The sequence below is a fragment of the Amblyomma mixtum genome, chromosome 7 (assembly GCF_055824585.1).
Source record: "Amblyomma mixtum isolate Tamu chromosome 7, ASM5582458v1, whole genome shotgun sequence".
Classification (NCBI taxonomy): Eukaryota; Metazoa; Arthropoda; class Arachnida; order Ixodida; family Ixodidae; genus Amblyomma; species Amblyomma mixtum.
The window spans coordinates 138,548,290-138,574,805 of record NC_143018.1 but is presented as its reverse complement, the minus strand read 5'-3'; the positions used below and the strand labels follow the sequence as shown (position 1 = coordinate 138,574,805).

At 51.1% G+C, this 26,516-nt stretch overlaps 1 pseudogene; it reads left to right on the top strand.

The window, feature by feature from the left end:
- The first annotated feature begins 645 nt into the window (after positions 1–645).
- On the top strand, positions 646–7,014 carry LOC149337692 (uncharacterized; annotated as a pseudogene).
- The last annotated feature ends 19,502 nt before the right edge of the window (positions 7,015–26,516 follow it).

Sequence of the window (26,516 nt, the reverse complement as noted above, 5' to 3'; positions counted from 1 at the left end):
GTGCTCTCCGCCATGCAAAACTTCCTTACAGACACTAAACGGCTGCCGTCTTAAGCTCTGCTCTTTCTCATGATCAATATTTCTCTGGAACGAAAGCTTTCTGAAACGTGGAATATTTAGCCCCGTTCTCCATTTCAGTCACCGATCTCACAGCATTTGTTTAGTCTATTTCAATTACACATCTGAGAACCTTTCATTTATTTCCTAATTGCTATTATTATCAAAATTATTTTATTTTGACCACCATTATTTTCTTGTTTAACATTTCGTGCACCTATCAGTTGCCGCCTGTGTCTTGGCCAATCCCCCGCAGTGGGTACGTGCCATTTTCTAGAGGACAACAACAACAACGACCGCCGCAGGTTTTTCCTCTCTGCGCCGGTGTTCTATTCGCGTTGCACGCTACAGTTTGGTGGAGCAGTGCTGGGTACGCTTCCCGACCCACGCACTCCGTACAGCGTCACTACGGACCTCACACCGGTTCACCAGCGACCCAGCCGCCGTCTCCGCGGAGAGTCGCCTGAATTTGGGCTCCTTCCCCCGCCAACAACGACGACGCAGCCTCGACCGCCGCGCCCAACTGACATGGCCACTGACACCAGGTCCCCGCCGCCGATCCAGCCTCTACCGTCGAGCCCAACTGCCATGGCCGCTGACACCAGGCCCCTGGCGCCGATCCTTTGCCACCCACCGCGAACACCGCCATCTTTTCACGGTGACGTGTTCGAAGACGCTGGGGATTGGCTGGAGACCTTCGAGCGGGTGGCACGCTACACCGGTTGGTGCGACGAGCGCAAGCTAAATAACGTCTACTTTGCCCTTAAAGAGTCTGCCAGGACGTGGTTTGAGAACCACGAGGCTACCCTTCCCACCTGGGAGGCGTTTTGCCGGAGTCTCCTGGCGACGTTCCCCAACGCTGACAGCCGGGAAAAGGCTGAAGCTGCGCTGCACTCCCGAAATCAGCGCACGAACGAAAGTGTGCGCATGTATACAGAAGATATGGCCCGTCTCTTCAAGCGCGTCGACCCCAACATGACAGAGGAGAAGCAGCTGCGCCATATCATGCTTGGAGTTAAGCAGGAGCTGTTCGCGGGCCTCGTGCGCAGCCCACCCCGCACGGTGGCGGAATTTATAACCGAGGCGACCACGATGGAGACGACGCTGCAAAAACGGGCCCGCCAGTACAACCGGGACATCAACAGCGTGGTGCCCGAAGGCTTTTCGTCGTGTCTCGGCGGCAGTGCAGACACACTGCGCGAACTAATTCGCTCAATTGTTCGGGACGAACTTAAACGGATCCATCTGCCCCAGGTTGCACCTACGCCGCTGGCAGCGCTGACCGAAGTCGTCAGGAACGAGGTGCGACAGGTTTCGCAGGCGCCTCCTGTCCCCGAAGCGCCGCCCCGGTTCGATGAGAAACCTACGTACGCATCCGTTGTACGTCGCACGACTGGCTACGGTCCCATTACCCCGACGCCTGGCGTGACCAACATCGGTACGTGTCACGCAAACATGCCTGGCTACGGTATGACCCCTACGACCCCCGTGAGTAACATTGCCGCATATTCCGCCACCGCATCGGCTACAGCTGGTCCACGCCCTAGCAAGTCGGATTTGTGGCGTACACCGGACCGCAGGCCTCTTTGCTACCACTGTGGGGAGCCCGGTCACCTCTACCGAGCGTGTCCGTACCGCCAAGTGGGCCTTCGCGGTTTCCATCCCGGCGCACCTTGCCCTCAGAACGGCGCAGCATCTCTGGGCACGCCAGAACCCTGTTTACTCTGGAAGGCGCGAGTCCCGTTCGCCTTCGCCTCTCCGTTATCGCTCTTCCAGCCCTGGCCGCCAGAGTAGCGCTGCTGGCCGTCGCTCGCCGAGTCCGCGTCGGGAAAACTAACACCAGCGACCTCTGGAGGCAAGGCCGCTGACGTCGGGACGTGTCAAGGTCCTCCATCGTGCAACCCTCGAGCCGACGATACCTCGACAGAGAGAGGCAGCGACAGTATCGGATAGGCTGCATCCGATTTGCGTGTGACAATTGATGGCACTCAGATTACCGCGCTGCTCGATACCGGTGCTGATTATTCTGTTATGAGCCGTGCCTTTGCTGGAGAACTCCAGAAGGTTCTCACACCGTGGACGGGGACCCCCATTCGTACCGCTGGTGGCCACCTAATTTCCCCTGTAGGCAAGTGCACGGCTAGAGTTGGGATTAGTGTTTTCACGTACGTTGGTGAATTTGTCGTACTCCCCGAGTGTTCCAGAGACTTGATTCTGGGGATCGACTCCCTGCAGACGAACGGCGCTGTGATTGGCTTTCAGCAGGCACGTGTCACGTTCTCGACCAAACAGGCCGTGGCGCGCTTTGACTCCCGCGATCCCTGCAGCAACGCTCTTCGCACTGTCGAGAACGACGTTACGGTGCCGCCGCGGTGCAGTGTTCTGCTGCTCGTGCGGAATGACCTCTTTCACAACTACGAGGGCCTAGCGGACAGCCATAGTTCACTGCTGCTTAAGTGGGGACTTGCCGCTGCAAGAGGCCTCGTCCAACTACGTCACGGCCGCACCCACATCCTCCTGACTAACTTTGCCAACGAATATCAGCACCTGGCCAAAGACATGGCTATTGCCTTCCTCCACGACGTTGCTGAGGTTCCGGGATTGTGCACCGTGGGAGGACCCACTCCGGATTATGCTGGCCCACATCACGTTCTTCAGTCAGTCAGAATAAACCCTGCCCTGCCGTCGGTTCAGAGGGATCTTCTGTCGGACCTCTTGGCAGACTTTGCGGACTGTTTCGCTACGTGCTCGAAGGTCGGCCGAACTCCACTCGACAAGCATCGTATCATCACTGACGAGACTACGCGACCCGTCTGCCTGCGCCCCAATCGTGTTTCCCCGGTGGAGAGAGAAGCCATTCAGAATCAGGTTGCCGAGATGCTTGCAGACGATGTCATTCAGCCGTCCACCAGTCCGTGGCCATCGCCTGTGGTTCTTGTCAAAAAAAAGGACAATACTCTGCGTTTCTGCGCGGACTACAGGAAACTTAACAACGTGACCAAAAAGGACGTTTACCCGCTGCCCAGGATAGATGACGCGCTCGACCGATTGCGGAATGCCCGACACTTCTCGTCTTAGATCTTAAAAGCGGGTACTGGCAAATCGAAGTGGACGAGCGAGACCGGGAGAAGACGGCTTTCGTGACGCCTGACGGCCTCTATGAGTTTAAAGTGCTTCCATTTGGTCTGTGCTCAGCACCGGCCACGTTCCAACGCATGATGGACACTGTTCTCTCCGGCTTGAAATGGCAGTCCTGCTTGGTGTACCTGGACGATGTCGTTATATTTTCGACCACCTTTGACCAACACTTGCAGCGGTTGCGCATTGTGCTACAAGCGCTCAAATCCGCGCAACTCACCATCAAAGCCGAGAAATGCCATTTTGGCTTTGAGGAACTTCGCTTTCTTGGTCACGTTGTCAGCGCACAAGGTGTTCGCCCGGACCCTGACAAGACCGCTGCCGTCTCAGGTTTTCCACGCCCAACTGACAAGAAGGCCGTTCGCCGGTTTTTGGGCCTGTGCTCCTATTATAGGCGCTTTATTCAAGATTTCTCGAACATCGCGGAACCGCTGAACGCTCTGACCCGTGACGACACGCCCTTCCTGTGGGGGACCGACGAAGAGGCCGCACTTATCGAGCTTCGCAGCCGTCTGCAAAGCACTCCGATACTCGGCCATTTCGACCAGCATGCTGCCACGGACATCCACACTGACGCCAGCAATGTTGGCCTTGGTGCAGTACTAATCCAGTGGCAAGACGGTGCAGAACTGGTCATCAGTTATGCTAGTCGAACACTTACGCGCTCCGAGACAAATTATTCTACGACGGAGAAAGAATGTCTTGCAGTGATATGTGCCATCTGCAAGTTCCGACCGTACCTCTACGGACGACCCTTCCGTGTGGTAAGCGCCCACCACTGCTTATGCTGGCTGGCGAGCCTCAAAGACCCCTTAGGACGCTTGGCTAGATGGAGCTTACGCTTGCAAGAATACGACTTAACAGTAGTTTACAAGTCTGACCGTAAACATCAGGATGCGGATTGTCTGTCGCGCGCGCCTATCCCAATCAATACCGAAGAAGCCACCGATTATTTTCCTTTCCTGGGCTCTGTTAGTACCACCCAAATGGAGCAGCTTCAGAGGGCGGACTCGGAGTTGGCGCCGCTCATCGATTACCTCGAAGGCAGTGATGCTCCCATTCCGCGTGTTTTTCTTCCAGGGCTTCACGCCTTCACTTTACGGTCTGGTGTTCTCTACAAGCGCAACTTTGCCAACAGCGAAGAAGTGTTCCTACTTGTACCATCACAGCTGGGGTCTGAGATCATGAGTGCCTGTCATGATGCACCAACCGCCGGCCACCTTGGTGTCAGCCGTACACTCGCGCGGATTAGACAAAAGTATTATTGGCCCAGGTTACTCCCATCGGTGCGGGCCTACGTAAAAACATGCCGTTAATGCCAACGTCGGAAGACTCCTCCATTGAAACCAGCCGGATTTCTTCACCCCGTCGATCCACCGATGACCCCTTTCCAACAAGTGGGCATGGACCTCCTTGGTCCATTTCCGAAGTCTTCGTGTGGAAAGCGTTGGATAGTCGTTGCGACTGACTACCTCACACGGTACGCTGAGACCACGTCTCTTGTCAAAGGCACTGCTGCTGAAGTGGCGCAGTTCTTCGTTCACAACATTGTCTTGCGTCATGGAGCACCCGCCGTTGTTTTTACTGACCGGGGAACTGCTTTCACGGCCCGCTTAACCAAGTCCGTGATGACTCTGACGCACACGAGCCATCGACGTGCTACGGCGTATCACCCGCAGACAAACGGGTTGGTAGAGCGACTCAACCGCACACTAGCCGACATGCTATCAATGTACGTTGATGTCAAGCATCGAACTTGGGACACCATTCTGCCATACGTAACGTTTGCGTACAACACCGCCCTGCAGCAAACAACCCGACTGACCCCCTTTCAGCTTGTCTTCGGTCGGCAGGTGACCACTCCGTTGGATGCTATGTTGCCCGTCGACCCTTACTGCGACTCTGACGCTGACATCGACGTAGACACCTTCGTTCAGCGTGCTGAGGAAGCGCGGCAATTGGCACGCCTGCGATTTAACCGCCAACAGGAGACTGACGCCGCTAGGTACAACCTTGGACGCCGTTTCGTCGTACGCGCCCGGCGACCTTGTGTGGATTTGGACACCTGTTCGTCGCCGTGGGCTTTCTGAAAAGTTGCTGCGCCGATACTTCGGCCCTTACAAAGTAGTGCGCCGCATCAGTGAAGTGACTTACGCAGTTTCTTCCTCCCCGACAGCTTCTTCATCGCGCCGGTCGCACCGAACTGAAGTCGTGCACGTTGTTCGCATGAAGCCTTATCACGACCGGATACCTGACTGAACTGCGGTTCCCTGCAGCTGTGTTCTACCCTCTCGCTGTCGTTTCTCTCCTAGCCGCATCGTGTCGATGCTGCAGAAGAGAGGGGCAGTGATACATGCATTCGAAGAGACAGTAGTAGTGCATGCGCTAGTAGAGGAAGAAGTTGGTTGTCTCTCGCGCGCGCGCTCGAACCACTGAGGGACCGCCGCAGGTTTTTCCTCTCTGCGCCGGTGTTCTATTCGCGTTGCACGCTACAATATATATATATATATATATATATATATATATAACTTGGTTTCTACGAGATGAAGGTGGCACTGGTGAAAACTCGCAAGGGTTTGTTACAAGCTGAACACCGTATTTCTGGTAGGATCAACGAAACGCTCAGCGCCACAACACGCCGCTTGCTTTTAGACATTCTACTGCAGTACGCGGCTATCTTCGATTTCTCCCAGCCCAGTGGACCGCCCTCTGGTCCTACGTCTCGCACCCGTTACACTGTCGACATCGGTTCGTTTCGCCCAATTCGTCAAATGCCTTCTCGTGTATTGCCGTCGAAGCGCAAAGTAATTCACGGGCAAGCCCGAGAGATGCTTGAGAGGGAGGTCATTCAGGAGTCGTCTAGCCCTCGGGCTGCTCCCGTAATTCTTGTCGGCAGCAAAGACGGTACGTGGCTATTTTGTGTGGACGGCCGCCTTTAAACGCCATCGCCAAAAAAAGTTGTATATCGTTTGCCTCGCACTGATGATGCAATAGACTGCCTCTCTGGCGTTTCTTCCTTTTCTTGCGTAGATCTGCGATCAGGATACTGGGAGATTCTCTTGCATCCGACAGAGGAAGAAAAAACGGCGTTTGCAACGCCGTATGGGTCCTTTGAATTTACCGTGATGCCGTTTGGACTTTGCAACGTGCCTGGACTTTTGAGAGATTTATGGACACGGTACTGCACGGCATGAGATGGGACATTTGTCTATGCTATGTTGATGATGTTGTCATTTTCTGTTAAATGTTCGAGGAGCGTAACCAGCGCCTAGCTCGTATATTCGACTGATTACATAACGACGACTTGGTCCTCAATTAGAAGTGCCGCTTGGGCGAGCGTAAAGCGTTGGTGCTCAGCCATGTCGTAGATCAGCAGGGCGTGCGTCCAGATTCTCAGAACAAAGTAGTTGCGGAGTCTTTTCAAGCACCAGGGACCGTCAGAGGGTTCGCAGTTTCTTGAAGATATGTTCCTATTTCCGGCGTTTTATTCGCCGCTTTCCCCGCATTGCCTATCCGCTGACGTTCCTTCTCCACAAAGGAGCTCTGTTTGAATGGACTCCTGAGAGCGATGCCTCCTTCCGCCAGCTGAAGTTTCTCTGTACCTCACATCCTGTCCTCCGGCATTATCAGCCCTCCGCACCAACAGAAGTTCATGCTGATGCTAGTGGTATTGGCATCGGCGCTGTTTTCGTTCTACGCCACGATGATCGGGAGCACGTTACTGCATACGCGAGCCGCTCCCTCAGCAAGCCCGAGCGCAACTACCCGTTTACGGAACAAGAATACCTTGCTGCTACCATCGCCATGCAGGGGTTCTGATCATTCCTGTATGGCCGCCAATTCATCATTGCAACTGATCATCACCCCCTCTGCTGGCTCTTCAATCTTCGAGGTCCTTGCGGTCACCAGACGCGCTGGGCCTTCCGTCTACAGCCTATAAATTCAATGTCGTATACAAGAGCTCGCGGCGACACGCCGATGCAGTATGTCTTTCGCGAATGACGCTTCCCTCAGCGATTGTGACAGTGACAGACTTGGTTATAGGATCTCTGTTCCTTGTTCCAACAGCTCTGTGCTCTTCATACGGGATCGGCTCGTATGCTCCATTGAACTGAAGAGCGGTTTTACTGACCGAAAGTGCGTTCCACGACACAACGACATGTGGCCAGTTACCCACAGGCTCACCGACAGAAACGCCCTGCCTCCACTCCACCCCGCCTACTTAGCCCTGTGACCCCTCCCGGTCGTCCATTGGAGACATTTTTCATTCATCTGGTTGGACCTTTCCCCAAATTTCAAATGCCAATCGCTGCTACTACCCGGCACATTATTGTGAAACAGCTGCTCCGGCATCGGCTACCGCGCATCAGGTGTCGCTAATTCTTCTGAACTCTGTCCTCTCACGGCATGAACCACAGCGAGTAGTAAGCAGTGACCAAGGCCGCACATTCACGGCCGAATACGTTCAAGAGCTGCTACGTTTGTGCACTGTTACGTACTGGCACTACAGGCCTTATTAGCCACAGACAAACGGATTGACGGAACGCATAAATAGAAAGCTCACCGACATGCTTGTCATGTATGGGGACTCGGACCATAAGAACTACGGCAACATACTGCCCTTCCTCATATATGCCTTTAATACAGCCGCCCACGAAAAACCGGATACACTCCGTTCTACTTCTACGCTCGCCCGCCTCGCTACACTCTGGACACCAACATACCATTTTCCCCACTGTGACAACCTGTGTATCTCCAAAATCTTGTCTTTAGCTGAATGAGCTCGTCACGACATCCCGCCAGCAATCCACAAACACAAAGCTATATATATATATATATATATATATATATATATATATATATATATATATATATATATATATATATATATAGTAAGAACGTGGAGCAACGTTTCAAACGCCTGAAATAATTTATTGACATTTCGACCGTGCAACGGCCTTCGTCAGAATGTCTGGATCGAAAGGGATGGCACAATATATGTAGGTAAGAACAACGCACAGGATAATGGACCGAAAAAAATTCGATAAAGAAAGCATCAGGCGCATGGCTACAAAACGATAAATGACTCACAGTGTCAATCACAAGACGATGAATGAACCAGAAAAATTACGAGGAACTTTAGCGGCTAAAGTGCTGAAAGGCGAAAGCCTGAGCGCTGCATTCTGCTACGCGATTGTTCGCTTCACATTTTGTTGGTGCATTAATAAACTGCCAATTAATGACGCTTAAGCTTCGCCTTTAAGAGTGGAACGCGACAGCGTGTTGTAGCGCTGCCACTCAGTCCATTGAAGGCCACCACCCGTTCGGCGCGACGCCTTGCCCTTTGAACGCAACGCTTTTTGAGGAAAGTAAATGACGCAGTAATTCGCTGTCGTCTCGGTGACACCTGAGCCGCGAACTTTAAGGCGCCTGCAGACAGGTACTCTACTCTGTCCTGCAATCTTAAAGCATTACGATCCTAACACGGATGGGCGATGCCCACACTGTGGGGAGACCTGTGATATCTTCCACATGGTGTGGGCATGTACTCAAAATCCCCACCTCCCCCCTTCCCCTACCCCTTCCAGAGAGGCATGGGAGACTGCCCTTCTCAACTGCTCCTCGCTTGAGTCCCAAAGGGCTCTGGTGAAACGGGCTAGAGACGGGGCATTGTCATGCGGTGTCCCGGACTAGGGACGCCGACCATGTAGCGTGGCCACTCTGTGGCTCCCAAACTCTATTTCAGAAATTAAAAGTTTTCACCACCACCACTGTACAGGAAGGGAGGAAGTGGAGTGAAAGAAGAAAGAGGGGCCGTAGTGAAGAAAATGAAAATTGTATTTGAGGAAAGGAAATTACGCATTAACTGTCTCGCATATCTCAGTAGACACTAGTCGAAAATTGTATTTGACGAAAGAAAGTTGCGCAGTAACTGTCTCACATATTTCGGTGGACACCCGTCAAAATTCGCGCGTGGTGACATCACGACAATTTGGACTAATCTGAAACGCGGACAAATACGCCTTGCTCGTCAGTAAATTGGTTTTTGAGGAAAGGAAATGTATCTGTCTCGCATATCTGGGTGCACTGCTGAACCTCGCCGTAACGGGAAGGGAGGAAGATGTGAGTGAACGAAGACACCGTATTCACTAGACGCACCTTTGTTCATTCCAAACCATCGAGCTGGCATGGCCGAGTGGTAGCGTGCTCGACTCGCACTCCGGAGACCGGGGTTCGATTCCCAAGCTCGGCCAATTTCTTACTCGGTTTTATTTATTTATCTGGTATGACTAGAAAGGTTAATTGGACTAATTGGTGAAGTAAGCAATTAACTAAACTCAAACTTACTTGGAGCATCACTATACGATCCCTTTAATTGGTTGCATGGTTAGTAGCCAGAGTACAATTGTCCCCGTTTGAAATTCGCGCACTGTGACGTTACGACCGTTTCGACCAACTGAAAAGCGTGACATTTCTTGTCGACAGCTCCTGCTTACAACGATGAGGCATTAAAGGCTTCCGCCTTAATACACAACAGCTACTTTGCCAAACTTAGTGTTAGCTACATATAATGAACATGGTAATGCACTTTGCTTATAATCAGTCCCAAGATGACAGGTCACCATCTTGAACAGCGAGAATGAAGAAGTTAGAAGTTACACATGATCAACGAAACACATGGAGGCTATGAACAGCATAATCAGTAGAAAGAATATCTATTACTAAATCTAGAAAAGAAACTCATGACGAACCAGAATACACTGACCTAAAAGCGAAATATTTGGTCATTAGGAGTGCATGGAACTCAATTTTCCTGTGCTTTCATTTAAACCGGAAGACACTGTATTGAACTTATAGATAAGGTAAGACTCCCTGATTTCCCGGTCTTGATTAGTTCTAAACCTTGATCCCAGAATGGTAGCAGAAATCTGATCAAATGAATGGCCGGTGAGTTGGACATGCCTTCATAGCGGTAAGTTCGGGAGGGCTTGAACGTGGGCTTTGTGGTTGTTGAAGCGTAATGTAAAGGGGGTTTCAGTCTGACCTATATATTGGAAATTAAAAAAGGTACACTGCAGCAGGTAGGTGACATTTGCACTATCCCAGTTGAAATCACCGAGAATGCTTAAACGAAAGATTGAACCGGTGCTATTGACGCTACAAGATGTGGTCATGTGCAGACATATTTTGCAGCGACTCTTGTTACATGGATGGCAGCCTACGGGTTCAGGGGAATTTGTTTTTGACGCTGTTAGTATCCCGCGTAGGTTTTTTGACTTTCTGTAAACTACTTTGGGTGGCTCTAAAGATATGTTCTTCAGGCAATCACTTTCCATAAGAAAGTTATGGTGCTTATTTAGGGTTGTTGAAATTTTTGGAGCAGATGCAGAATGGGTCAAGAAGAGGTTGGTATTTATTTATTTACCAGAATACCGCAGGCCCTAAGATGGGTCCAAGCAGGAGGGGCAAAAGCACGAAAGAAGAGGCGCAGCAGATTACATAGCACAAAACTAACATAACAGGAATAGAACATAGTAAAGAACAAGGGGGAAAAACAACTCAGCAATTATCAGTAAGTAATTTTGTTAATGGCATCGATGCTGTTTACAGCCTCAGGCGGGAGTTCATTCCATGAATATTTAAAAGCACTGATTCTAGCGCTGTAAGGTGTTAGTGATTCCGTGCGACGATGTCGTGTTAGCCGCGTTGTGATCGGTTTAAGAAATAAATCTGGCCTTATGGAGAGTTTTTTGTTCTTGAGTAGGAAAATATATTTTAAGCGCTGAATATTTCTTCGCATTTGCAATGTCTGTATGTTGTTTTGTGCCATAAGAGTGTTTGGAGAGTCAGTAGAACGATATTTATTAAAGATGAATCCAACACACTTTCGCTGTATCATTTCGAGTGCCTCAATGCTATGTTTTCTGTAAGGGTCCCAGACGGTGCATGCGTACTCAAGTTTCGGTCTGATGATGGATGTGTAGGCTAGAAGCTTTGCACTAGGAGGGGCACCTTTTAATCTATGCCTAAGAAAGCAAAGTTTCCGAGAGGATGACGTATATATGTTGGTTGTATGTTTGTTCCAGCTAAGTTTATAGGTTATAGTAACACCTAAGTATTTGTATTCGTTAACTTCCTCAAGCGGATGATTTGGAAGGGCATACGGAAATGATAGGCTACTTTGTTTATTGGTCACTTTCATAAAGACTGTTTTGTCGTTGTTAAGCTCCATCTCCCATCGACTGCACCATGAGTGAATGTTGTGAAGTTTAGAATTAAGGATGACTTGGTCTTCGTAGGATCTGACTTCATGAAATAAAACACAATCATCGGCAAAAAGCCTGATTTGCACTGGTTCACTAATTACATCCACAATGTCATTGATGTAGACCAAAAATAGTAATGGTCCAAGTACACTTCCTTGCGGTACGCCAGAAGTGACCGGAAGGTAATTGGAACAATGGGCATCAATACTGACGAACTGGGCGCGGTTAGAAAGGTAAGCAGAAACCCCGGAAATTATGAAAGAAGGAAGACCGAAATTTTCAAGTTTATATAATAGTTTGGCATGAGAAACAAGGTCAAACGCTTTCTTAAAATCTAGAAAAATGACGTCGATCTGCCCTGCTTTGTTTAGAAAGTCAGCAAAACTATGTACAACAGAAGTTAATTGAGTGACGGTCGAAAAACCCTTTATAAATCATTGCTGGTGTGACGATAGAATGGCTTTGTCATTTAGAAAGGAAGTTATATAAGTTGCTACCATGTGTTCGATTAGTTTACAAGAAGAAGATGTGATATCGGACGAAAACTAGTTACAGATGAGGCAGTACCTTCATTCAGTATTGGCTCAATCCGCGCAACTCTCCAAGCGGTATGAAAGTGCTGAACTGTTGGTTTATCTTTGGTAAGTAGACTCGTTCGGTGTATTCTATCAGCCCGCTTAATGGCGTCATCTATCAGTCGTGGTGGGTAATTCTGCTAAGTTACGTTTAAAATCAGATTGTTCCGAGCAGATGCGTTTGAAGCGGACCACTTGACTGTAGGGGATGCTGGTTTTAACATGCTTGACATGGCTACTGTCAGAGTGCAGATACGGTTGGCAGTCAGTAGGTTTAAGGTACACTGTTGCAGCTAAGTGCTCTTCGTCAAGTGAGACTGTGACGTAAAGAAATTTTATTGTAGATCTAGAATACGCATGGGAAAATGATATCGAAGGATGCACGCTGTTGAAATCGGCGATAAATAATAGGAGTTCGGCTTCGCCATGTGGCAAATGAAAAAAATATCATCGATGTAACGCCTATAGCAAAATGGTACTAAAGACCGGCTTTCCAAAAATTTTTTTTCAGGCATCCCCATTAATGTTTCCATACTTTGGGCTTATACGGGTACCCATTGAAGTACCACTTGTCTGGGCATAATGTTTGCCTTCGAATTCAAAATTATTTAACTGCAATATAAGCTTCACTAAGGTGGCCACAGTACAACTATCTACTGTTTTTTTCTATTCTAGCTTCATTATAGGCAGTCACCATGGCCCGGATACCATCTTCATGCGGAATGTTGGTGTAGAGCGATGTGACGTCGAGCGTGACGAGCAATGATTCCGGAGGATTAGTCAGGTCGGTAACGTCAAAAAGGAAGTGCGTTGTGTCTTTTATGTAAGACGGAAATGTGGGCGCAATATTATCAATGAGCGTGTCAACGTACCAAGACAGATTTTCCGTGACACCGCCGACACCGGAAACAATGGGCCTACCTGGAAACTTCTCCTAATGAATTTTAGGTAACAAGTAGAATCTACCGGCTATCGGGCTGAGGGGGACAATTGACCACATCTTGTAGCGTCAATAGCACCGGTTCACTCTTTCTTTTAAGCATTCGCGGTGATTTCAACTGCGACACTGCAAATGTCATCTACCATCTGCAGTGTACCGTATGTAATTTTCAATATATAGGTCAGACTGAAAGCCCCTTTAGATTACGCTTCAACAACCACAAAGCCCACGTTCAAGCCCTACCGAACTTACCGCTATCAAGGCATGTCCAAGTCACCGGCCATTCATTTGATCAGATTTCTGCTACCATTTTGGAATCAGGCTTTAGAACTAATCATGACCGGGAAATTGGGGAGTCTTACCTTATCTATAAGTTCAATACAGTGTCTGCCGGTTTAAAAGAAAGCACGGGAAAATTGAGTTCCATACCCTCCTAATGCCCAAATATTTCGCTTTTAGGTCAGTGTATTCTGGTTCGTAGTGAGTTTCTTTTCTAGATTTAGTAATAGATATTCTTTCTAATGATTATGCTGTTCATAGCCTCCATGTGTTTTGTTGATCATGTGTAACTTCTTCCTTCTTCATTCTTGCTGTTCAAGATGGTTCAGCTGGTAGTGTAGCTGGTGGTGGTGCTTGTGGTTAGACTTGTGGTGATGCATCGGTTATCCAATCCAAACCAAACCAATCCATTCCAATCCAATCCAATCGAATCCAATTCAATTCAATTCAATTCAGTCCGATCCAATGTAATGTAATGTAATCTAATCTAATGTATTCTAATCTCATCTAATTTAATCTAATCCAATCCAATCCAGTCCAGTCCAGTCCAGTCCAATCCAATCTAATCCAATCTAATGCAATCAAGGTCAAATGAAGGTCAATGGTGGTCACCGCCGCGGCACGGCAACGGCGTGAAAGTGCAAGTAGTATTGCTTTCGCAATAAAAATGTGGTGGGGCTCCGTCGTGCTGGAACCACAGTTGCTGTAGTTCCCCCAGAGAGAGGCTGGAGGTGAATTCATCGACGACTCCAGCAAGGATGTCGCATACATACTTTTTGTCATGTGATAAGCCTGTCCTCGAGTGTGCCCCACCAAACACTTATCCCCCAGCGGATTTGGTGATTGCGCTGCCCCAGCCAGTGGGGATTTTCTTGGGACCAGTAGTAAGCATTATGAATGTTCACTGTTCCATTTCTGCAAAGTCTAGCTTCGTCAGTCCACATCAATTTTTCAAGGAATTGCTTATCTTGGTCTACTTTTATTTAGAACCAGTTACATAAATCTACTCGTTTCTGAAAATCGCCGTCATTGAAGTCCTGCTGAAGGATGACAGGAGGAGGATGAGAGTTGTGCTTTTTGAGGACATTATGCACTAGTGTGACGCTTTCTCCGCATCGTTCAGAAGTCTCCCTGATGCTTTCATTTAGCAGTGCTCTCACATAGGCAAGGACATTAATTTCAATGTCTTTATTGATAATTTTCTTCTTTCGGTGTCTCTTTTGGTGAACTGAGCCTGTTTCACAAAAAGTCTGGAAATACTTTAAAACGTCGGGTTAGTTGGAACTTGCCGATTCGAATTACGAGACACGTTTAGGCTCATGGCCAATGAGGCTTTCCAATTCATCTCTGCCATCGATGGTACAACATCGACCTTTTCTGCTGTCGAGTACCTTGGCCCAGCCATTTTCCAACGGACAAGACTCCAACGCAGAACGCACACGTCCCTTTCACAACTTTTTTAAAAATAGTAATGTTCCTCCCGTACATCACAAAAAACCGTATTCCGCACATCACCTCACAGTGGTTGTTCGATTTTTCTGCAGTTCCTCGCCTGAAGACAGGGTCCTGAAGGGCCCTGAAATCAGACGATAGGGCCGCATAACCTCTCTGCCACAGTACAGCACTCTAACATCAGGTGTCACTGAGCCTAGTCCCTAAGTTGGAAAGTAATCGCTCGCTCTAATCCGCCAGCACAGTGATTCATCGGTTTCGCGCGCCGAGAAGGAAAACGCTGGCGAGAAGGAAAACGCTGCCGAGAATGAAAAGTCATCCGCGTCGCCACTCGCTGTACACTATTGCAAGGCAGAGTGCCATACGAAAGAGCTGCGTCACACGAGAGAGATGCTTCATGCCGTGTTAGACGAACTGGGAGGAAATTTTAGCGTGCGTATCTCAAGGCTGTTGAGGACGAAGTTCCGGGTCGCGGCTCGACGGTTGCACGGTCAGCACGAAACCTGTTCTCACCTCCAGGCAAGGGACAGGAGTGCCGCTGAGTGACGGCGTATGAAGGTGGAGAAAGAAGACTTAGTTTATGTACATATTTACAAGAGTCGGGAACGGAAAGGGCGACTCCTTCGACCGCATTCGTCGCCGAGTTTTATACCGTCCTTCTTCCCTAGCTTCCCTAGGATGATGACGTCATCGCTAGGGTAGGAGTGGCCGCAAACTTTCACTCGTGCGCATAAACTTGCACCCCCACCCTTGTGGACACGCCTCCGACACGCGTTGAGCCTGGGAGAGGAGGATGCCTTCTAGGTAAAGTTGAATGCGGAATGTGATGTTCCTGGACCCGCCGAAGGTTACCCCGGGCTGCCGACACCTGTCCGTCAAAAGACATTAGTCACGAAGGGTCGGAATGCGAGACCGGGTCAAAAGGGCGGAAGTGGTCCTTTGTTCTTGGGGACATTCGCGAAGGCTGTGGAAGTCCCCCACCAGCCCACCGCGATGCTCGATAGGCAGAAGAACCACCGAAACGACAGCCCTTGACATCCGCCATGGTCGCTTGTGTCCTCTTGATCCTGTGGGGTCCCACACTGAGACGCAGTACAGTATACTGCCTTTGTCTGTAAGGCAATTCGGCACGCCTTGAGGCAAACATCGTCAAGTGGACAGCGATTTCTCGGAATCATCCTGGAGAAACGTGGGTGCTGACTGCTTCCTGTTGACGCCGATCTTAACAGGGCCCAGGCGTGTTACTAAAATTGGACAAAATGAAATAGCCTTGGACGCTAGTGGACACTCTGCTGCATTTTCGATCATTGTTTTCGCACTGTAAGCTTTTAGTTTTGCCAGAATTCGTTCTCAAATGAAAGCATCAAGTCGATGCTTCTTTGAGACTGCAATAATGACGAAGAGCATTTTAATACTTGTTCATTTTTCAAAGCTTTCGCACACATGGCTTTATCGCTCTGTTTTTGATGCAATAGATGATCAGATTTATCTATATTGATCGCAGTCAGGTGGACCTGGTTCTACATTGTTCGTGAATGATTTGGTTTCTTTGCTCTCCGTATGCTAAAAGTTTGTTTTCCGCTTCAAACTCAGCGTGGCCCAGAGCGGCAGGCCTTATGTTTCACGACTGCCGAGCATGCTGGCTGCTGCGCCATCGCCGAGTCATTCCTTCTGTTTTGGCTTCAGGTCAGCCCTATAGACCGTTTCGTTTTCGAAGAGCTTTTTGCTGTCTTTCCCACTGCCTGGACTGTCGTCACCATGCAGTAACATTATTTTGTCTAGGAAATGAAGCCTTCCTGCGAATATCTATGTTTCAAGGGTCGTTGGCCAGCTAAGTTCCACGTTCATGTCTCCGTTCATGTCTGTCGGAAATAATAAATAAAGATTTAGTTACATTATAGAACGACTGTGTTTATTAACGTTTATCGACACCTTGCATCCACAGTTTAGTAGGAGTTGATGCGTCGTTTCCTTCCGTTGGCGGTACTGGAGCATCTTCGTTGGTTCGCCGTGAAGTAAGACCATGATGAAAGGATACTGTCTTTACTTTCCCCTACGAGGCCTGAGCGACCTTCCTCGCCCAACCGCCCTGTAGTTCCGCTTTGGTGGCACAAAGCAGTACGTTGACATGAAAGGGGACCGCGATTAAGCGCTTGACGAGTACTCGCCGTGGCGTTTGTCTGGGTTTAGTGATGGTGCTTCGAACAAGAAGCGCTGAAGGCTCATGCACTTGTATGGGCCCTGTCGAAGGAAGTGACCGGCTCACCAGTGAACACGCAGGAGGTGGTTGTCGGGAGTCCTCCACGTGTCGCATTTATTAGGGTTTGAGTGTCGCTTGTAGGATGTGGGTGCCCTACAGGGTGGCTTTGTAGAGCAGCTGACGCACGGCAGGGGGGGGGGGGGGGCGTGTGTCGTCTCGCTGAGGTCCGGGGTTGTGTGCTGCGGTGGGTACATCACAGATGGCAGTGCAGGTGCGCAAGTCGTCGCCAGAGCTCCCACATCCTATTCTACTTCTTTACGTACGATATCCGTAAGCGCTGCTGCTTGGATTTGGAGTAAAGCTGGCAGGAAGCAGCGCAGCTTCCTTGGAGAAATTTCTGGGATGCCCCGCGGAGATTCTCACTTCTTACAGGAAGCTTGTCTGGGCTGGTGGGACCGGAGAATACATGCAGGTGGCGGACATCTTGGAGAGATCTTACGTTACGGGTTTCCTGCAACGTGGGTGCCTCAGTAGTGAATTCGACGAACGTGCTAGGCTGATGGCGTGCAAGGCTAGCAAACAATTTACTTTACTTCGTGTTTGAAATCTTTGACATTCTTCTAATGTAGCAGCCGCAGCGGCCTTACGCAGCAGGAGCAGCAAAGGCCGCCAAAGACGAAGACGCAGAAGTGCCTCCGAATTGAGCTCGACTCTCGTGCCGGCGAGATGCACTGTTCGGCTGCACGCCATCTTCCATCTTAGCACCCAGCCAGATAATCCATCATTTACTTCCTCGCACTGGCCTCATACATTTCGGGTGCAACAAACTGGTGCATCCGGACGTCCGCTGGGACACCCGCTCCCACCATGGCCAACGCCAACAACGCCTCCGCCATTCCTGGTGACGGACCCTCCAGCGCAGTGCCTGCGCTGTTCCTTCGCCTTCCCCAGTTCTCAGCCTCCGATCCTCAGCTCTAGCTCCCTCAGGTCAACAGCCAGCTCAATATTTTCCGCATTACTAGCCAGGCGCAGAAGTTCCATCATGTCGCTGCATCACCACCACCTCAGATTGCCGCCTAAGTCCGCGACCTCCTCATACGACGGGTGTTCAATAAAGATTTCCCCTGACTCACTTCTATTTATTGCAGGATGCTGAAACTGCTCTTACGTAATGACTCAAGTCACTATAGATCACGTGCCAATGTGCAACTCTCAAGTAATAACGGTCTTTCTTTTATAGTAGCTGAAGTGGTGTCAGGTGTGATAATAGACGCAGTGGAATACAGAGCAGTCATCAAGTTCCTGTACTTAAAAGGCTGCACTCCAAGGGAGACGTTCGATGAGATAAGAGAGGTTTATGGCCAGGATTCCCCATCACAAGATGTAGTGAAGAACTGGCATCGTCAATTCAAATGTGGCCGGATTTCGGTGGAAACGGCTCCGATTGCAGCACGACCCCACTCCGCTATCGATGAACACATCATGCAGTAAGTGGAGGCCGCCATTTTAGAAAATCGCCCCGTAACCGTTGGATACCTAGCCGAAAATGTCAAGATTAGTGTGGGGTCCATGGAAAAAATAATTTAGGACCAACTTCATCTGCGTAAGGTATCGGCTCACTGGGTTCCCCGGCTGCTCACGCCTTTCCAAAAGCAGGAACGAATCGAATGCTCCCAGGGTCTTTTGACGATATGCCATGGAAACCAGGAGGACTTTTTCAACAGACTGATTACACAGATGAAAGCTGGGCCCATCACTATGATCCGGAGACTGAAGTCTTATCGATGCAGTGGAAGCACTTGGACTCATCGCCTCCGAAGAAGGCACGCGCCCAGCCCTCGGCGGGCAAGTTCATGCTCACAGTCTTTTTGGAACCAGCACGGAGTAGTCATGATGGATTTCCTAGCAAAGGTGCCAGGTTACTGGGGCATACTATGCCTCACTGCTGCGGAAATTGCGGGAGGCCATCAAAAGCAAGAGACGTGGCATGCTGTCACAAAATTCGGCGCATTTTAAAAACAAACAAAGAAAACCGCCGCGCGCAAGGCGTCTCGCCGGCGCGAGCCCAACGGGAGAGAGGGAAAGCCCCCGCCGAGCGCGTGCCTCTCTCTCCATCGCCACGGCGCGCCGAAGGAATGAGTCATCCACGCCGAAGATTCTCGAACATGCGAGTCGGTTCTTCTGCTGACCGGAGGAAAAGGGCGTAGCCTTGCGTGCACTAAGTCACGTCCCCCTCCTCTGCACTCGGACGTCGGCGACGCCGCCACGACGGCGCCACGCTAGAACACGCTGGAACCTTCGCGAAACGACTCCTGACTTTAACCAATGAGGACGCGTGCCCGGCGAGAGAAAGGAAGGGAGACAGCACTACAAATGCTGCGTGTATGTGCGCGCCTACTCTGGCGCGTTGAACAAACAGACGTGGAAGCGAGCCTATAAAAGAGGACGTTGACCGCTATCAGTCAGTTCGGCCACGAGGAGTATCTGTTCTCGCTTCGGCGAGCGCGGCTTCGGCCGCTTCTTGTTGAGCAGCGTCCGCTCCGGCGGACGCAGTTGTTGCTGCGACGCGCGTCTTTTCTTTCCTTTTTCTCTTTCCCCTGATCTTTTAACTCTCCTCTGTCTGCACGTGGCAGCGGTGGTGGCTTGGCTAGAGCCAGTAGCAGGCCCGTGCAATTTCCTCTTCATTCTTCTCTCAGTCACAACAACAGCTATCAGTCAGTCCGGACCGCCGTTTAAGCTTCATCGAAGCGCGCCCGTTCGACTCCCGGGGAAACACCACTCGGCCAGCATCGGACCAACGAGGCAACGGTCGCCAGTCTGCGGGACGGCATCGTCGTGGAACTCTGGTCGTCGGACTGCCGCAGTGCCCGGTGAACAAATTGTGTTTTGTTTGTTTACCTCTCTCTCTTGTGTTAGTGCACTTTAGGTCCAATATTGCCCTTGTCTTGTATTCTCTCTCGAGTTTAACTTTGCACGAGTTGCATAGTTCTGTTAATCACTTTGTATGTGTTTGTACTAGTGATTGTGTAATCCTCTGTATCGTCTCTTTGCTGCATAAACTTTGTTTTGTTTGTGAACCTTTGGCTCCGACCCATTCTCTGGCTTGCGACCAGCGAAAGCTGGGCACCGAACGCCCAAAAACCTCTTGTCACTTGGTAGCTGGTCTCCGCTGAGTTTGCCACGCTGAGTCGAGGGCATCTCCTTCGAGTCCGAGACCGCTACCCCCCCCACGCTCTAAGGGTGTCTGGGAGCTTCCCACGTAAAAGTGCGCGAAGTCTGGGTGACACATGCTCACCAAAGGTGTCCGCCTTCTGCAAGACAACGCCCCAGTTCAGAACTCACATGTTGCCCAGATGGGAGCACGCTGCTGCGGCTTTCAAGTTCTATCGCATCCCCCTTATTCACCCGACCTCGCACCATCGCACTTCCACCTCTTTCCAACAGTGAAGTCATATTTGAAGGGCAAGCATTTTCCAGATGATGAGACTCTGATTTCTCAAGTCACAAAGTGGCTTTTGGAGCAACCAGTCCACTTTTACAAGCAAGGTGTTTACAGTTGCATAAAAAGACGGGAAAATGTGTGTCCTTGGGTGGCACCTATGTAAAGAAGGATTAATAAGTCTGCAAAGTTTCGTTGCTCTCCGACCCTGGAAGTGGGTCAGGGGAAATCTTTATTGAACGCCCCTCGTAACTCCGCCCGCCTTGGCCCCTTTTGACACGTTGGCTGCTGAGCTCAACAACCGAACACGTGCCTCGGAACATCGCCGTCTGCAGCAGCTCATATCCTCCGAAGAAATGGGGGACCGCAAGCCAACACAGTTGCTGCGGCGGCTCCAGCAGCGTCAGTTTTTCCTTCAGCGCTTGCCGTCGTCGATCCGCATGGTGCTTGTGCCCGCCCAGGAGTTACCTTTGGAGAAGCTTGCCGAGCTGGCAGACTCCGTCACGGACGTTTCCTTCTCCGGTATTTCTCTCGGCGCTGTCTCGCAGCCTCCCACCCCGCCATCATCTCTTCCCTCCTGTGTTGACCTTCAGAGCCTACGTGATGAATTCTACGCCCAAATTGCATGTCTCTCCGACCAAGCAGCCGCGCTGTCGACTTCCCGCTCTCTCTCGCCTTCTCGTAGCCAGACCTCACCTCATCTACGCAGCGCTACCCCACCTCTTCAAGGTGTTTCAAGTGATGGTAGCCCCGCACCTTTGGTAAAGCAGCCCGTCGGTGCCGCTTCCCTCTCACTTCCAGGGAAACTCCCCACACCACTGGAAGCGGCAAGTGGCCTCACCCGACAGACCACCCGCTTATTCTCCATTCGCGACCACAACTCCGGCCTCCGTTTTCTCGCTGACACCGGAGCAGAGGAGAGCGTCCTCCCCCGCACCCTTACACCATCAACCTCTCGTAGTCCTGGCCCATCTCTGCAAGCCGAAAACCTTACTCAAATCGCTACGTACGGCGAAAGATCTCTTACACTCAGTTTGGGTCTCCGACGTGTTTTCCGATGGGTTTTCCTCGTCGCAGACGTTCGCTACCCAATCCTCGGAGCTGATTTCGTCCGCCACTACAATCTGCTGGTCAACATGCACAGCAAGCGTGTGTCGCGTGGATTCCATGACGAACCTCTCTGTTCAGTGCCTCTGTCTTCGAGAACCGCTTGCCCGTATACCCAGCCCGCACCAGTCCACCTACGAGGTCCTCCTGGATGAGTACCCTTCTCTGCTCCGACCTTCCAACTTCTTACTACCCGTCAAACACCAGGTCACGCATCACTTTGAGACCACTGGCCCGCCAACGCACCATCGAGCCCGTCGCCTTGCTCCAGACCGTTTACAGATCGCCCTCAATGAGTTCGAACACATGCTGGAGCTCGGCATTATCCGACCTTCATCTAGCCCATGGGCATCCCCTCTTCGCATGGTACCAAAGAAATCCCCAGGGGACTGGCGGCCTCGTGGCGATTACCAGGCTCTCAACAACGCTACCGTTCCGGACCGTTATCCCCTACCTCACATCGCCGATTTCACCTCCGCACGGCATGGTGCCACAATTTTCTCTAAAATCGATCTCGTCAAGGCCTACCACTAAATCCCCGTCGAACCATCCGATATACCCAAAACTGCAATCATTACACCATTCTGCCTCTTCGAATACCTCCGCAACCCATTTGGCTTCCGGAACTCTGGGCAGACGTTTCAACGCTTCGTTGACGCAGTTAGACGGGGCCTATCTTTCTGCATGGCCTACATCGACGACCTCCTCGTATTCAGCCGCGACCCGGAGCAGCACTTGCGACACCTCCGGCTGCTGTTTCAACGGCTCTCTGATTACGGCCTGATCATCAACAGAGCCAAATGTGAATTCGGCATGTGGGAGCTGGATTTCCTTGTTCACCGTGTGAACCGCTCCGGCATCCGGCCTCTCCCATCAAAACTCCAGGCCATAGAAGATTTTCTGCAGCCTGCCTCAATCCGCAAGCTCCATGAATTTCTCGGCCTTATCAATTTTTATCGTCGTTTCATCTGTCACTGTGCTGCACTCCTGAAACCATTGACGGACATGCTTCAAGGCAAGAAAACAAACTCCGCACAACTCACATGGTCTTCAGCTGCTCTGGATTCTTTCCGGGACGTCAAAGCGAAACTCTCCGACCTCGCTTTCCTTGCCCATCCGCGCCCTGATGCATCCCTACGCCTGATGAACGACGCCTCCGACTCCGGTGTTGGAGCCGTGCTACACCAGCTCGTGGATGGCGCTTGGAGCCCTCTTTCTTTTTTCTCACACAACTTTTCCGCTGCCGAAAGCCGCTACAGTACTTTTGGCCGTGAACTTCTTGCCATGTATGTACATGTCCTTGCGGCATTTCAAGCACCTCCTAGAAGGTAGGCCGTTCCACCTCGTCACCGACCAGAAATCACTAATTTTTGCCATCAAATCGGGGAGCGGTAATGTAAGGGATCGTTAGTGTACGCGGGGTCATCGGAACGCGGCTGGGGGCGCTTCAAGCGAAGCGTCTCCTTTCCTGGAACGCGGCCGCTCGCGAACGCGCCGGGAACTACGGGTGCCCCCCGCCCCGCGTTGGCGATTCGCGCACGTGCTGGCACGAATGTATATTTGTGTTTGTTTTTATTTTATTTTGTGGCGGAGAGAATGTTCGACTCCGCACGTGGTGGCACGACCGTGCGTTTGTGTTTGTGGAAAGGGCGTTTTGCCCTACGGAAGCTGGAGGGCTGGCCATGCTCTCGGTAAACCAATCATGTGAGCAGTGCAACATGATTGGAAGCTACCAAATATAGGCCAGGCCTTTGAGGCTTTAAAACGGGGCCCCGGAGCCGGAAGCGGGGTTCTGCGCTAAGGTGAGATGCTCTGCATCTTCGGCTACGCCGAGTAGGGGCCTCCCCTAGTGTTAGCCAGTTCCACCTTTTTGTTGTTGTGTATCTCTTCGCTGTTTAATTTTGTCTCTAGTGCCTGAACTTGTATCTATTGTAAATTGCTGTACATAAACTGTACATAAGTATTCGCCTTATCCCTGCGTCTCTACTCATCGAGAGACCGTCTCTGACGCGGCACCCCTGGTGCGAAGATCAAGCTTCAGTCTTCCAATTGAACAAACCGTCTCTGGCGGGGCACCTCTGGTGCGAAGGGGAGTAGAAGAACCTGAAATTTACTGGTAAATTCTCGCCTCGTGAAATTCGTCACCTTTCGTACGTGGCGGAATTCACGACCGACATCAGACATGTGCAGGGTTTCGACAATGCCCCGCCGGACGCTCTGTCGCATGTTACTGCTTCTCTCGCCTCTGCTGCTCCATCACCGAACATCGACTTTGCCGCCCTGGCAAAAGCACAACAGCATGACTAGGAAGTTGTGGAACTTCGCAGGGACTCTGGCGCGCTGGTTCTCCGAGAAATTCTTCTCCCTCCGTGCCCCGTCCCTATCACCTTCGACACTTCGGCCGGCAGTTCGCGCCCTTTGGGCCCCTCTGCCTTTCGACGTCTTGTCTTCGATGCCCTCCATGGCCTTTCCCATCCCGGAATTCGCGCCACCCAGCATCTTCTCACAAAATGTTACGTCTGGCCCGGCATCAACAAGGACGTCCGCGCCTGGGCCCGTGCCTGTCTGGCTTGCCAGCAGTCTAAAATTGAGCGACACACGTCCTCTCCTTTCGACTCGTTCCCTCCGCCGTCAGCCCGTTTTGACCACGTCCACATCGATATGTTGGGTCCCTGGCCACCTTCCGCGGGACATTCATATCTTCTTACTTGCATTGATCGGTTTACTCACTGGCCCGAACCGTTCCCTCTGCCTGACGCCACCAGTGACACTATGGCGAGAACATTCGTCGCCGGTTGGTTCTCCCGGTATGGGGTTCCCTCGACCATCACCACCGACCGCGGCGCCCAGTTTGAATCTTCTCTTTTTAATCACCTTATGAATTTACTTGGCACTTCACGAATCAGAACTACTGCTTACCACCCCATCGTCAACGGCATGATCGAACGTTTCCATCGTTCGCTCAAAATATCCCTGAAAGCCCAACTCGCCACTACCCACTGGACTGCATCCCTACCACTTGTTCTGCTCAGCCTACGTGCTACGCTAAAGCAAGATCTTCGTTGCACTCCCGCAGAACTTGTCTTCGGTTCGCCCATGCGTCTTCTTGGTCAATTTTTCGAATCCACCGATTCGTCCACAGGTCCCGACCCTACCGATTACGTGACGAAGCTCCGCAATTTTTGCCGTCATCTCCGAGCGCCACATCTCCGACGCCAGTCTCGGTCATCTTCACACGTTCCATCCGCACGAACGACTTGCACACACGTTTTTGTGCGCCGAGACTCTTTCCGCAATCCGCTTCAGCGCCCCTACGGCGGCCCATTCCGCGTACTCGAAGGAACACCGAAGTTCTTGATCGTGGATATTCATGGGCGCACTGACATCATTTCAATCGACCGCTTGAAGCCAGTCTTTACAGACGACGCGCCGCCCTCTGGCCCTACATGTGTGGTTTCTCTGCCCCAATGAGCCGGCTGCCCTCCTCCGCCATCTTTCCCCGCTACCCCTCAGCAGCGGAAAGTATCATTCCGGTTTCCAGCTTCACCGGACTCCTTCACTAGCAGGGGGGCCTACTGTAGCAGCCGCAGCGGCCTTACGCAGCAGGAGCACCACCGGCCGCCGAAGACGATGACGCAGAAGTGCCTCCGAATTGAGCTCGACTCTCGTGCCGGCGAGATGCACTGTTCGGCTGCACGCCATCTTCCATCTTAGCACCCAGCCAGTAAATCCATCATTTACTTCCTCGTGCCGGCCTCATAAATTTCGGGTGAAACACTCTCTTTGATATTGGGGTAAGCGTGCCATAACTGCCGTTCCGTGTCCTCGACGTACATTAAGACATTTTCTCATGTACTGAACGCACGTCTGCAGAAGTATTTTCTGGTATTTTCTTAGGGAGAATGTTAGAGAACATTTTCAATAATTTTTTCTTAAACTCGCTCCTGGTAGACAAGGTAGCCTGATTATTCTCCAGAAAGGTGCTAACAGGGCCATGCAAACCATTGTAGAAGTGTCGTAGTTTCATGTGGCCGTCCCGCGTGTTCTATGCTGCCACGCGTTGAGAGTGGTCGAGCGTCTCATTTGCTTCTGGTTGACATGTTCCCAATATCTTCTTTGCGTCTGATATTCCGTCCTTAACCAACTAAACATGGCTTGTGGAGACGAATTGACGACACAAGGCGCCGTTGGTTCTCCACAAATATATTTGGCTGGACGCGCTCAGACAGGCGGGAACGGGGCAGCGTTCCGTCGGCATGCAGTTAAGCAGCCATGAAATTCAGTCTGCGCGTGCTTGGCAAGCGTGCTTGGGCGGTCGTAGTCATCGGCGGCTGGACCCCGATGGCACGCTATAGAGCCCCCCATGTCTTGCGATGGAGCCATGAGCGTGTCGTGAATGCCGTAAAGAGGATGATCGTGGCGCAAATCGTACGCGACGAGGACTGGCACCGTCGGGAGGGAATGCAGGGGCACAGTTTCCGGTGACGTCGGTACAAGGTGAGCAGGTTTGAGGTGGTCAATAGAGACTTTGTCCTCCCGGCCGTTGATCAGCAGGAGAAAGTGCTTAGGAGCCCGCCGGAGCACTTGGTACGGACCATCGTATGGTGGCCGTAAGAGAAGGCGTAAGGCGTCGTGGCGAACAAAGACGTGAGTGCACCGCTGAAGGTCGAGGGGGACGTGGACACCACAAGAATACTGGCGCTGACGGGGGGGAACGACAATGCTCATAGCGCTATGTAGACCGCAGGCGTAATCTGAGACATCAGCAGAGGGTGGCGAGGGCTCGAAGAATTCGCCAGGGACGCGGAGAGTAGTGCCAAACGTTACCTCTGCTGCACAGGTTGAAGAGTCAGTGCGAAGTGCGGTGCGGAGACCAAGAAGGACGAAGGGTAGGCGCTCAATCCATGGCGAAGGAAACGCGGACGCCATAAGTGAGGCTTTCAACTGCCGGTGAAAAAGCTCAATGACACCGTGGGAAATCGGGCAATTAGAGGTCGTCTTGATGTGATTGACGCCAAGGAGCCGAGACAAGTTGTCAAATAAGGTGGAGTAAAATTGACGA